This window comes from Dipodomys merriami, unplaced genomic scaffold, assembly GCF_024711535.1.
Source record: "Dipodomys merriami isolate MVZ:Mamm:240054 unplaced genomic scaffold, mDipMer1.0.p SCAF_70, whole genome shotgun sequence".
Taxonomy (NCBI): domain Eukaryota; kingdom Metazoa; phylum Chordata; class Mammalia; order Rodentia; family Heteromyidae; genus Dipodomys; species Dipodomys merriami.
This window is the reverse complement of record NW_027206291.1, coordinates 4,140,510-4,151,525: the sequence shown is the minus strand read 5'-3', so window position 1 is coordinate 4,151,525 and position 11,016 is coordinate 4,140,510.

Below are 11,016 nucleotides of genomic sequence, written 5' to 3'. Positions count from 1 at the left end.
TCTGTAGACGCTGTCCTCCATACCACCACAGGGCAAAGGCCCAGACTCAGCCCCCTTCTTCGCAGACTCTGGTTGAGTCGCCAGGGAACCAGCAGCCATGTCCACCATGCGTGTGGCTACTCCCCCTCTAGTGTTATTTTCTAAGCCTCAGAGCATCGTGAGCCTAAGAACCCAACCTTATTACCAGGTTGTGAAGTTCTCTGAGTACATTTATTCCTTCAATAATTTAGGGAACATGTTTGTGTGCCTATGGCTTATGCCTGGAAATCCTAGCTACTCAAGAGGCTGAGTTCTAAGAATAAAGGTTCAAAGCCAGCCTGGGCAGTATAGTCCATAAGACTTTTATCACTAATTGACCGGCAAAAAGCCAGACATGGAGCTATGACTCAAGTGGTAAAGCACTAGTCTTGAAGGTAAAAGCCAAGTGAGAGCATGAAACACTGAATATAAATCCCAGGGTTGGCACTAAAAAGAAAGTCAGAAAATGGTTGTGACTGTTTATGAGCTCAGACATAGGTCCATTCAAAAGAACCAATGAAGCCAGGCACCAGTGGCTTCCCACCTACGATTCTCTCTATACAGGGGTCTGAGATCTGAGGCTCATGGTTGGAAGCAGGAAAGTTTGTGAGACTCTTTTTTTTTTTTTTTTTTTGGGTTATGGGGCTTGAACTCTGGGCCTGGGCGCTGTCCCTCAGCTCTTTAGCTCAAAGCTAGTGCTCTACCACTTGAGTCACAGCGCCACTTCCAGTTTTCTGGTGTTCATTGGAGATGAGTCTCTCGGACTTTCCTACCTGAACCATGATCCTCAGATCTCAGCCTCTTGAGTAGCTAGAATTACAGGTATGAGCCACTGATGCCCAGCTTCTGTGAGCCTCTGATCACCACTTAACTGGAAAAAGCTGGAAACTGGAGGTGTGGCTTAAGTGATAGCACTAGCCTTGAGTGATAAATGCAATGGACAGAGCTCAAGCCCTGAGTTCATGCCCCAGAACTGGCAAGAGGAAAAAGAAGAAAGAAGGAGAAGGAAAAGAAATAAAACCAATGTCTTCACCATCTCAGCTCATCAGCTATGAGAGACCCTGAACAGCCAAGTTCTCCGAGGCAGAGTTCTTCCGTTTCTGTAACAACCATGAAGCTTCTTCATGGATAAGAGAGGAGAGGTGAGGGGAAGGGCAAGGAGGGGGAGACATAGGGGTGGAGGGGAGGTAGCCTAGATGGAGAGAAGGGAGAGGTCCCCTGGACTTTGAGGAGAAGGCAGGTGGGGATGAAGTGGGGGTAGGCAAGGGGTAGACTGAGAAGGTTGGGTGGTATCTGAAGGGGGAGGGGCAGGGAGTGGGGAGAATGGGGGAGAACTGGGAGGGGAGGGGAACTTCCTGCTTGCCTGGGGTTCAGTGAAGAAGCATTCACATAGACTCCCATGTCTGTGCTTTGCTTAAACATCTGCTCTGTCAAAACACCACGAAGTTCAGAAGGAAGAGGTGAGGTTGACCAAAAAGAAAGGTACTTATGAGAAGGGCCGGCGTGGATTGATGGAGACCCTATCTTCATGGAGGAGGACAGTCCAGCCCTGGGTGTATCCAGGTGGCCCATGGGAATGGCCTGTGAGCCTGGAGTGGGGCAGCAGACTTGACTGAGGCCCTAGAGCCAGGCACCTAGCCTGAGGACATGTTCCCCTCACAGCCAAGGGCTTGGTGGTGGTTGTATACAGATCCTGAGATGGGATGGGTAGAAAGGATTGTGTGTGTGTGTGTGTGTGTGTGTGTGTGTGTGTGTGTGTGTGTGTATGTCTGTCTGTCTGTCTGTGTCTGTCTGGGGCTTGAACTCAGGGCCTGGGCAATGCCCGAGCTGCTTTTGGTGGTTCTTTGGAGCTAAGAGTCTTTCGTACCTGGGCTGGCTCTGAACCATGATCCTCAGATCCCAGCCATCACCACCATGGCCCTTGTTCGGCCTCTCAGTCCATTCCGACCTCCAGATGATGAATATGTGAATTTGTGAACACCTGTTACACAGCAAACAATAACTCATACAAACGAGCAACCACGGAGGCTGACTGGTAGTGAGCACTGAGTTTCAAAGGGACAGAGACCCCATGAGGGGTCAGGTGACCGCCATGTCCCAATCTAGGAACCAAGGGAAACGGAGCTTAGGAGGAAAAAGTAAAATTGTTTAAATCAATTGACATCCAAGGTGATGTATATTCTTTTCTGGAAAATATCATATCACTATTTTATTTTGTTTTATTTTTTAGTGCCAGTCCCGGGACTGGAACTCAGGGCCTGGTGGTGCTGCTGTCCCTGAGCTTTTTTGCTCAAGGCTGGTACTCTACCACTTGAGCCACACCTCTGCTTCTGGCTTTCTGTTGGTAAATTAAGAGAAGAGTCTCACAGACTTTCATGTCTGGGCTGGCTTCAAACTGTAACCCTTAGATCTCAGCCTCCTGAGTAGCTAGGATGACAGGTGTGAGCCACCAATGCCCCACCTCACATTTTAATGTTCTTACTCAACCTAAGAACCAAACTTTCCCCTGAAGTGAAATCTTTCAAGCATATCACCGGAGGCTCCCGCCACTAATCTCAGCTGGTACAGAGGCAGAGATAGGAAGATCATGATCTGAGGCCAGCCCAGGGAAAAGTTACTGAGACTTTTTCTCAAAAACCAGCCTGAGCTGATAGAGATGGGTCATGCCTGTAATCCTAGTTACTTAAGAGATGAAGATTTGGAAGATCAGGATTCTAGGTCAGACCAGGCCAAAAACTTGAACAAGACTGAATCTCAACAAATAAGCCAGGTAGGGTAGCCCAAGCCTACAATCTGAGCCATTTGAGAAGCATAGGAAGGGGAACAAAGCCTAAGGCTAATCCCAGGCAAATGTGAGACCCTATCTAAACAATGAGTAATGCAAAACAACAACAACAACAACAACAAAACAAAACCAAGCTTGGAGGGTGGCTCAAATGTAGAGTACCTGCTTAGCAATCTTGAGGTCCTGAGTTCAAATCCCAGTAGTACCCTAAACAACTCAAGCCAGGCAGGGGAGTGCATGTCTGCAGAGTTCTAGATACATAGGAGACATATACAGGAAGATCACCAAAGCCTGACACTAGCCTTGGGCAGAAAGCATGGGATACTATCTGAAAAATAAAGACACACACGCACACAGACACACACACAGACAGACAGACAGACAGACACACACACACACACACACACACACACACACACACACAGCTGGAGACATCACCCAAGCAAAGAAAATCATCTGCCTAGCAAGTGCAAAGCCCTGAATTCAAGTCACAGGAACACCAGAATAACAATGGGAGTAGGGAGAATTTCACAGCTCCTTTGAGCAGACTGACTCATCCAGTTTTCACTGGGCAACACAATGGTGCTGGTACTGTATCACTTTCTCTCTCTCTTTCTCTTTTTCTTTTGTTAGTTATGGGGCTAAAACTCGGCCTGGGCACTGTCGCTTACTATTTAGCTCAAGGTGAGCACTTTACCATTTGAGCCACAATGCCACTTCCAGTTTTCTGGTGGTTTATTGGAGATAAGACTCTCTCGACCTTTCCTGCCCAGTCTGGCTTGGAACCACGATCCTCAGCTCTCAGCCTCCTGTGTAGCTAGGATTACAGGTGTGAGCCACCGGCACCTGGCTAGCTACTTATTTTCTAGATAAAGTCTCAAGAACTTTCTACCCAGACTAGCCTCAAACCACAATCCCTCCATTCTCAGTCTCTCAAGTAGCTAGGATTACAACATAAGCCACTGCTGCTTGGCCAAAGCCATACTTTAACACTTTGCGTCTCTTAAATACTTCTGACAACAAAATTATTCTGCTTTATCCAGAAAAACATTATTTTGTAATTGGTTAGGGAGACCTAAACACATATTTTTCCCCCTGCTCTCTCTAAGACATTGCTTTGATGTTCAATTTGACCACAATAGAAAAGTTGAAAATGCATATTATTTATAACTTCACAATTTCTTCCTGGGTATTTGTCAGTAAAAGTCTTGCCCACTAGGTGCTGGTGGCTCACACCTGTAATCCTAGCTACTCAGGAAGCTGAGATCTTCACAATTCAAAGCCAACCCCGGGCAGAGTTTTTTCTCTCAAAACTCGAATCACAGTTCCATTTGTGGCTTTTTGGTGGCTAATTGGACATTACATCTGTAATTCTAGCTACTTAGGAGGCTGAGATCTGAGGATCATGGTTTGAAGCCAGCCAGGTCAGGAAACTCCATAAACTCTTATCTCCACTAAACTACCAAAAAGTCAGAAGTGGAACTGTGGCTCAAGTAATAGAGTGCTAAGCTTGAACAAAAAAATGCTCAAGGATACCAACAAGGCCATGAGTTCAAGCTTTAGGACTGATGTGTGTGTGTGTGCGCGAACACGCACGCACACACACACACACACACACACACACATTGACACAGATATTTTTTGAGTATGCAAGAATGGAAGGAACTTGTCAGGTGTGGTGGTACATACCTGTACTCTCTATATCTCTGGAGACAGAGAGAAGGATGGAGGTTCTAGGTTAGCCCTAGCAAACTGTGTCAAGACATATCCCAAAAGCAAGTCAGGCTAGCTGGGTGCTGGTGGCTCATGCCTGTTATCCTAGCTATTCTAGAGGCTGAGATTTGAGGATCACGGTTCAAAACCAGACCAGGCAGAAAAGTCCCTGTAAGACTCTTATCTCCAATTAGCCACTCAAAAACTGGAAGTGGCACAGTGGTTCAAAGTGGTAGAGTGCTCACCTTGAGCACAAAGAGGCTCAGAGACAGCAACCAGACCCTGAGTCTAAGCTCCCAAAACTGTCAAAAATAAATAATAGATAAATAAATTAAAAAAAAGAAGCAAACCTGGGCATGGTTGTGCACCCATAGCTACTCAACAGATAGAGAAACCTGGAGGCTTATTATTTATAACTTCACCTGCTTATTATTTATAACTTCACAATTTCTCCCCTGGGTATTTGTCAGTAAAAGTCTTGCCCACTAGGTACTGGCGGCTCATGCCTGTAGTCCTAGTTAGTCAAGAGACAGATCTGAGAATTGAGGTTAGAAGCCAGCATGGATAAGAAAATCCGAGAGACTCTTATCTCCAGTGAACCACCAGAAAACCAGAAGTGGTACTCAAAGTGGTAGAGCACCAGCCTTGAAGAAAAGAGGTCAATAGGGGCAGCATCCTGGCCGCAGGTTCAAGCCCTAAGACTCACCAATCAATCAATCAATCAATCAATAAGGAGGCTGGGAAGGTGGCTCAGTGGTAGAGCACTTGCCTTGCACGCATGAGGCCCTGGGTTCGATTCCTCAGCACCACATAAGCAAAAAGAAAAAAGCCGGAAATGGTGCTGTGGCTCAAGTGGTAGAGCGCTAGCCTTGAGCTGAAGAGCTGAGGGACAGTGCCCAGGCCCAGAGTTCAGGCCCCATGACTGGCAAAAAGAAAGAAAGAAAGAAGGAAAGAAAGTAAGAAAGAAAGAAAGAAAGAAAGAAAGAAAGAAAGAAAGAAAGAAAGAAAGAAAGAAAGAAAGAAAGAAAGAAAGAAAGGAAAAGAAAAACAGCAAAATGGCTGGAGACTGGAGGTATTAATATGGTTCCCCCCTAGCATGAGGCACTGAGTTTGACCAAGTATCACCTAAAGAAAAGAAAAAGAGCCACGTGCCAGTGGCTCACGACTGTAATCCCAGCAACTCAGAAGGCTAAGATCTGAGGATTGAGGTTTGAAGCCAGCCTGGGTAGGAAAGTATATGACTCTTACCTCTGATTAACCAGCCAAAAGCTGGAGATGTGGCTCAAGTGGTAGAGTTCTAGCCTTGAGAAGAAAAGCTAAGTAAGAGCTCAAGGTACAGAGTTCAAATCCCCCCCAGTCCTGGCGCACACATGCACATACACACACACACACACACACACACACACACACACACACACACACAGCTGTACTGCATTTTATTTCAAATATATCATTGAAATTGATTTTCTTTTTCCTTTCTAAATGTGGTCACTAGGACATGAGTGTGTGTGTGCACACACACGCAAATATTGGTCCTGGGGCTTGAATTCAGGGCCTGGATGCTGTCCCTTTGCTTTTTCTTTTTTCTTTTCTTTTTTTTTTTTTTGCTTATGTGGTGCTGAGGAATCGAACCCAGGGCCTCATGCATTGCAAGGCAAGCACTCTACCACTGAGCCACCTTCCCAGCCCTTCCCTTTGCTTTTTCGCTCAAGGCTGGTGCTCTTTTTCATGAGCCATACCTCCATTTCTGGTATTTTGGTGGTTAATTGGAGATGAGTCTCCTGGAAAGCCGGGTGCTGGTGGCTCACGCCTGTAATCCTAGCAACTCAGGAGTCTGAGATGAGGATTGTAGTTCAAAGCCAGCCTGGGCAGGAAAGGCCAGGAGACTCTTATCTCCAATCAACCACCAGAAACTGGAAGTGGTGCTGTGGCTCAAGTGGTAGAGCGCTAGCCTTGAGCTGAAGAGCTGAGGGACAGCACCCAGGCCCAGAGTTCAAGCCCCATGATGGGAGGCGGAGGGTGGGGGGGAGACTGTCTTGGACTTTCCTGTCAAACTTAAATTCTCAGAATTCAGCTTCCTGATTACCTAGGATTACAGGTGAGAGCCACTGGTGTCCAGCTCTCCCTCCCTCCCTCCTTCCCTTATCTCCTCCCTTCTTCCCCTCCCCTTTACCCCCCTTCCCTTCCTTTCCATTTCCTCCTCCTCCTCCTCCTCCTCTTCCTCCCCTTCTTCTCTCCTTTCTTGCAGTCTTCCATTCTTAGTGCCAAGCAGGCACTCTACAACTTGAGCCACACTGTGTTCTAGTCTCTAGCCTTGGAGTAAGATCTCCTATTTCTCCCTTCTGAGTAGCTAGGACTACAGGCATGTACCACCATGAGTCTTATCTTCCTTCCTCCCTTCCTCCCTCCCTCCCTCCCCTTCCTTCCATCCTTCCTTTCTTCCTTCCTTCCCTTCCTCCCTCTCTCCTTCTCCCTCCCTCCCTTTCCCCTCTCTCTCCTCCCTCTCTCCCTCTCTCCCTCTCTCTGTCTCTCTTCTTTCTTTCTCTCATTATACAGTCCAGGCTGGATTAGAACCTTCTATGCTGTTCAGTCTGTCATCTGATTCACATCCTTCTATCTTTACTTCCAAATGCTGGGATTACAGGCATGCACTACCACTCCTGCTTTACATTTTTTTAAAAAAAATAAACTACCCAGTCTCTGTATGTATATGTGTATGTGTGTGGTCACACACACATGTGTGCATGTGTGCTGTGTGTAGACATGTAGTCTATGTTGTTGTGCTGGTTTTCAACCCCTGGGCTCAAGTGACCTTCTGCGTCTCCGTCTGCCTCTCACGCAGCTGAAACTTTAAGGATGTAACAGCACCTCAGTCAGTCGCACTGTTATACTTGCACACACACAGCTCCTTTTGCTTGTTTTTAACATCTTTCAAAATATGACTCATGCTTGTATCATACGTGCGGCCCCCAGAAAGCAGGTTTTCTGACGCAGGATATGGGCAAGACAATACCTGGGGTCGGCTTCAGCCAGGAGTGGAGCTGGCAGAGCTGCAAGCCATGGTGACAGAGCCTCTTCTCACACTCTTGGGGAGCTGGGAGGACTGTGCTCCTGGGAGGATCATGTTCCTTGAGGACTGTCCTTCTCGGAGGACCATGTTCTTGGGAGGACTGTGTTCCTAGAGGACTGTGCTCCTGGAGGACCGTGTTCTGGGACTGTTTCTAGAGGGCCATCTCATAGGAGGACTGTGCTCCTGGGAGGACTGTGTTCCTGGGAGATCATGTTCCTGGAGGACTGTGCTCCTGGGAGGACAGTGTTCTTGGAGGATCATGTTCTTGGAGGACCGTGCTCTTGGAGGACCAAGTTCCTGGGAGGATTCTATTCCTGGAGGACTGTATTCTTGGAGGACTGTACTTCTGGAGGCATTTGGACAATACTTAGCAGTGTCCAAGTCTAACCACCGTGCACTGCTCAGACCCACCAATAACTTCCTGGACATATCTTCTGAGGGAGCTACTAGGGTGGAGTGGATCCCACCTCACAGGTGTCAAATGTTGACTTCTCCTCCAGGCTTTTGTGGCATGGTGATCTGGCCCTCGTCTCCAAGCCTGTGGTCACTGCACCCCTACCCATCATCATGAAACTGGAACAGAGATAGCTGCATGGACACATATGTACAGCTCTAGCCTACAGCTCTACCTTCTGCTTTGATTATCCTGCTGCTAGGACCCCTCCTCCAGCTTTCCTGGGTCTCAGCTTGAGACTCTGATCCCCTTCCCTTCTCTTTCCTTTTTTATTCTCCTTTTCTTTCATTTTATTCCCTTTTCCTTCCTTCCTTCCTTCCTTCCTTCCTTCCTTCCTCTCTCTCTCTCTCTCTCTCTCTCTCTCTCTCTCTCTCTCTCTCTCTCTCTCTCTCTCTCTCTTTCTTTCCCAGTCCTGGGGCTTGTAATCAGGGCCTGGACACTGTCCCTGAGCCTCTTCAGCTCAAGGCTAGCATTCTACCACTTGAGCCACAGTGCCACTTCTGGCTTTTTCTGTGTATGTGGTACTGAGGAATCAAACCAAGGGCTTCATGCATGCTAGGCAACCACTAAGACACAATCTCAGCCCCCTTTCCTTTTCCCTTTCTCCATCCTCCCTCTCTATATTAGTATTGGGGTTTGAGCTCAAAGCCTCATACTTACTAGGCCGTTGCTCTCCTGCTGAGTTAGTTATTATTTTGAGATCAGGGTCTTGCTTTCTGCTCCGGTGAATATCAGGCCCATGATCTACCTATTTTAGGCTTCTTGTCATAGCCATGATAACATGTAAGAAAACACATCGAGCTCTCAGTTGAGAAGGGAAGTCCTGCAAACTCTTCTACCCTGGCTGGCTTCAAACTGGAATCTTCCCAATCTCAGCCTCTGGAGTAGCTGGGATTACAGATGGGAACCACTGGTGTCCAGCTCCTTTTTGCTCTAGTAATTTTTTGAATAGGGTCTCGAGGTTTTGCCCTGGCTGACCTAGGGACTACGTTCCTATTTATGTCTCCCCTGTAGCTAGGATAACAGACAAGCACTACCAAACTCAGCTTGTTGGTTGTGGTGTCAGGCAAACTTATATTTGCTTTGACTGATCTTAAATCTTAATCCTCCCCATCTCCACCTTTGGAGTACCTGGGATTACAGACATGAGTCATCTCGCCTGGCTCTGGGTGTTACTTACTTTTTATTTGAAAGTCATTTCATACTTACAGAATAATTGCAAGAATACTTGTACTAAAAAAAAAAAATAAGGCCAGCACAAATCCATTCCTACAGTCAGCTAATAAACATTTTAACAGACTTAGTTTTTTACCATTTTTTCTTTCATACATGCAGAACGTATGTTTTATCGGGGCACTGGTGGCTCATACCTTAATTCTAGCTACTTAGGTGGCTAAGATCTGAGGATTATGGTTAGAAGCCCGCTGAGGCAGGAAAGTCCATTAAGAATTGAATCTCCAATTAGCTACCAAAAAGGCAGAGGTGGAGCTATGGTTCAAATGGTAGTGTTAGCATTGAGTGAAAAGCCTAAAGGAGGATTGGTCTGGCTCTGAGTTCAAGCCCCAGCATTGGCACACACAAAAAATGTTTTTCTGAACTATTTGAGAATAAGCTACCTACATACAACACTACCATATAGACATTAGCGTGCACATTCAAATAAGACTATTTTCTGAGAACCACAGGATGGTTATTGATTTTGGCAAACTTCATGCTGAGCCAAGACTTTAATCAACATCTAAATTCCAGTTTTGTTGACTTGACCAGGACACTTTTTTTTTTTTTTTTGGTGGCATTAAGAGTTTTGAAGTAAGTGGGGCTGTGGCTCAAAGTGGTAGAGCCATAGCCTTGAGCACAAAAGCTCACAGGCAGTGCCCAGGCCCTCCGTTCAAGCCCCATGACTGATCCCCCAAAAAGTTTTGAAGTTAGGAGATATTACTATCAGGAGAGGTAAACCTCAGCTGCATAAATGACTTTGTTAAGGTAAACCAATGTTTCTTTCTTTTAAGATGGTCTTAAGGTATGCCTTGTTCATTGTGCTGTTTTCGAAAGCCATATTGAAAGAACACCAAAGGATTGTTGCTATTAAAAAATTTTTTTTGAAGAACAGTCCGTGTGTGTGCGTGTGTGCTCGTGCTGGCACTGTTTAAACTCAGGGCTTGTGCGTGTTGTGCGCGTGTGTGTGCGTGCTGGCACTGTGTTTAAACTCAGGGCCTGTGCGTGTTGTGTTTGCGTGTGCGCGTGCTGGCAATGGTGTTTAAACTCAGGGCCTGTGCGTGTTGTGTTTGCGTGTGTGCGTGCTGGCACTGGTGTTTAAACTCAGGGCCTCTGTGTGTTGTGTGCGTGCGCGTGTGTGCGTGCTGGCACTGGTGTTTAAACTCAGGGCCTGGGCGTGTTGTGTTTGCGTGTGTGCGTGCTGGCACTGTGTTTAAACTCAGGGCCTGGGCGCTGTCCCTTACGCGTTTCCATTCAAGGCTCGCGCTCTCCCACTCGAGCCACAGCTCTACTTCTGGCTTTTTTGGGTGGTTCACTGGAGATTGGAGTCTCCCAGACTTTCCTACCCCGGATGGCTTCGCACTGCGATCCTCAGATCTCAGCCCCCCTGGGTGGGTGGGACTGCAGGCGTCAGCACCCGAGCCCGGCTTCTCCGCACCTTCTGCCCGCAGGCCCTGAAGCGCCCTCCAGGCGCCCCCAAACCGTCGTCTTCACCGTGGCCCAGGACCAGGTGCCCCCTGAGCAGGTGAGCTGTCAGGAGTTTGCATTTTTTATTTCAATCAACGACATCTTTCTCCCGCCATGGCCGGGCTCAGGGTAGGTCCATCACAGGCACCACCGGGCCGCCACGGAGGACGCCGGAAGAGCGGCGCCGACCGACTGTGGAACTTGGCGCACCGCCCAGCCGCCTCGCGCACCTACTAAGCGCCGCTCGCTGTCCCCGCCCACTTCCCGCCCAAGACCCGCCTTCAAGGGCTACAG